The sequence below is a fragment of the Pteropus vampyrus genome, unplaced genomic scaffold (genome assembly GCF_000151845.1).
Source record: "Pteropus vampyrus isolate Shadow unplaced genomic scaffold, Pvam_2.0 Scaffold137, whole genome shotgun sequence".
NCBI classification, from domain to species: Eukaryota; Metazoa; Chordata; class Mammalia; order Chiroptera; family Pteropodidae; genus Pteropus; species Pteropus vampyrus.
This window is the reverse complement of record NW_011888918.1, coordinates 3446138-3448829: the sequence shown is the minus strand read 5'-3', so window position 1 is coordinate 3448829 and position 2692 is coordinate 3446138. Positions and strand designations below refer to the sequence as shown.

Sequence of the window (2692 nt, the reverse complement as noted above, 5' to 3'; positions counted from 1 at the left end):
TCCTCTTTTTCTTATTCCTTCCTCTTTCTTTTTTTCTACCTTTTACTAAATGTCTACAATAGCACCTGTGTCTTAGTAACCATAGTGGACATTAATAATTCGAACAGGATGGATTCAGTCCTTTTATCCAATACCCTAGTGAAGAAAGGACACATTAAGCAAATAATAATTTAATTATAATATCTAATTCACAAAAAATATGGTATTAAATGAAAATTTATAACAGGGAGTCTGAGCTAATCTGCAGCAATCTTCTCTGTGAAGTAGCATTTAAGACCTGAGGAATGAGAGCAATGTCAGCAAAATGGTAGCATAAGAATTTCTAGCACTCTTGCCCCTGCCAGAAACATCAATTTAAATAACTATCCTTGCACAAAGATACCTTCAGAGGAGCCAAGGATTTATGTGAGAGATTACAACACCTTCATGAAGTACAGAAATAAAACACATTGAAGGGGTAGGAAAGATAGATTTATACTACTCCCATCACCCCTCCCCCAAGCCCAAGCATCCTAGTGTAGCAAGAAAATGAAATGAGCACCTGGCTTCACCATGGACCCCAGAGTCAGTCCACCCTGGCATCAGGCCAACTCCTACAATCTTAGGTGGCTCCCTGCAGGGTTCTGTGAGCCCAGGCCCCAGTGCCTGCCAGCTCCTATATCCTCAGGCAGCTCCTATGGCTCCATGCTCCTGATGGTCTCCTGTGAACCCAGGCTTCCAGCACATTCCTGTGCTGGCTTCCATGGCCCTGGGTGACTTCTTTGGTCTCAGGTTTCCAGTCACCTCCTGTGAACCCAGGCTCCAAGTGGATTAGGTAATCCAGTCTGCTAGCTGGGCCTAGCTCCAGGCCAATTACCACAGACTCACCTCAACCCCAGGCCAGCTCCATGACTCCAGACCTCCAGCCAGAACAGCACCAGATGAGTCCCCAAAGGACCTAGACTCCAGACCAGCTACTACAAACCCAGGCTCCCAGCTCACTCCAGTACCAAGAGAGTCTCAGCAGCACTAGCTGCCCTAGCTTCAAAGCCAACACCCATGAAAGCCAGGCTCTGGTCCTTCCTAGTACTGGACCAGGTAACCCCAGGTTGGCCCCAGGGGATCTAGGATCCAGGTGTTTCCATGCAGACCCAGGTCCCTGGCTCATCACTACAAGCTAAAGCACCAGGCCTTGCCCATCCAAGGACTCTAGCAGCCAGCCTGCCCACAGACATCACTAGATGGGCTGACCGGTGAAGGGCTTCGCCTGGCAAAGCCAGGCAGTAAAGACTGGAAGAGGTGCCTGCTTTCTCAAATACACGGTTACCAATGTAAAGCCAAAAGGATCATGAATAATCAAGGAAACATGATTCCACCAAAGGAAATTAATAAAACTCCAAGGAATGACCCTAAAGAAATGGAGATCTATGAAACATCTGAGAAAGAATTCAGAATAATCAATACTCCTAAAGAAATTTAGTGAATTACAAGAAAACACAACTAAATGAAATCAGGAATCAATACATGAACAAATGAGAAGTTCAACAAATAAATAGAAACCATTTTAAAAACAAATCCTAGAGTTGAAAAATATATTTACTAAAATGAAGAATTTAGGTCTACAGCCATGCTACCCTGAACAAGCCCGATCCTGTCTGATCTTGGAAGCTAAGCAGGGTTGGGCCTGATTAGTACTTGGATGGGAGACCACCTAGGAAGACCAGGTGCTGTAGGTGTAAAAAATAAATAAAAAATAAAAAAATAAGGGATTGTAGGCTGACAGGGTCCTTGCAATCTGTGAGGTCAACCAAAGGTGGTCTCGCCTGAAAAAAAAAGAAAAAATAGAAATGAAGAATTCAGTAGAGAGCTTCAATAGCAGACTCAACCAAGCAGAAGAAAGAATTACTTAACTAGAACACTGGTCATTTGAAATCATGAAGTTGGAGGAGAAAAAAGAAAAAAATGGAAAGGGGTGAAGAAATCCTATGTTAATTATGGGATGCCATTAAAAGAAACAAGCAATGCATTATTTGACCTCCCAGAAGGCATAGAGAAAGAGAAAGAATGAGAAAGCTTTTTTAAAGATATAATGACAGAGAACTTCCCAAATCTGTGGAGATATTAGGATATTCACATTCATGGATATAATATGTCACAACAAAATTTCAGCACAAAATGATCTTCTCAAAGATGCTTTATAATAAAACTGTCTAAAATTAAAGACACAAAATCTTGAAAACAGCAAGAAGAAAAATATTTATTACATATAAGAGAAATTTTGTAAGTCTGTAAGTGAATTTCTCAGCAAAAACTTTGCAAGCCAGGAGAGAGTGCAGTGATATATTTAAACTGCTGAAAGAAAAATCTCACCAACCAAGAATACTTTATCTGGCAAAATTGTCTCTCAGGAATGAAGAAGGTATAAAGACTTCCCCAACAAACAAAAGCTGAAGGAGTTAATACCACTAGACTTGTCTTACATGAAATGCTGAAAGGAGTTCTTCAGGCTGAAACAGAAGAATGCTAATTATTGATATTGAAAACATATGAAAATATAAAGCATCTTGGTAAATGTAAGTATATAATCAAATTTGTAATACTGTGATATGCTGATGTGTTAATCACTTAACTCTAGATTAATGGTTGAAAGGATAAAAGTATTAAAAATAAGCTTAGCTACAATAATTTGTTAATGAATACACAATATAAAAAG

The 2692-nt window shown here is 40.0% G+C and overlaps 1 protein-coding gene and 1 pseudogene across 1 annotated transcript in view; both read left to right on the top strand.

Annotated features, from left to right (window-relative positions):
- The window catches only part of ERC1 (ELKS/RAB6-interacting/CAST family member 1), a 513889-nt gene that overhangs the window by 305448 nt on the left and 205749 nt on the right, over window positions 1-2692 (top strand). The window lies entirely within an intron of this gene.
- LOC111744590 lies at window positions 1597-1715 on the top strand (annotated as a pseudogene).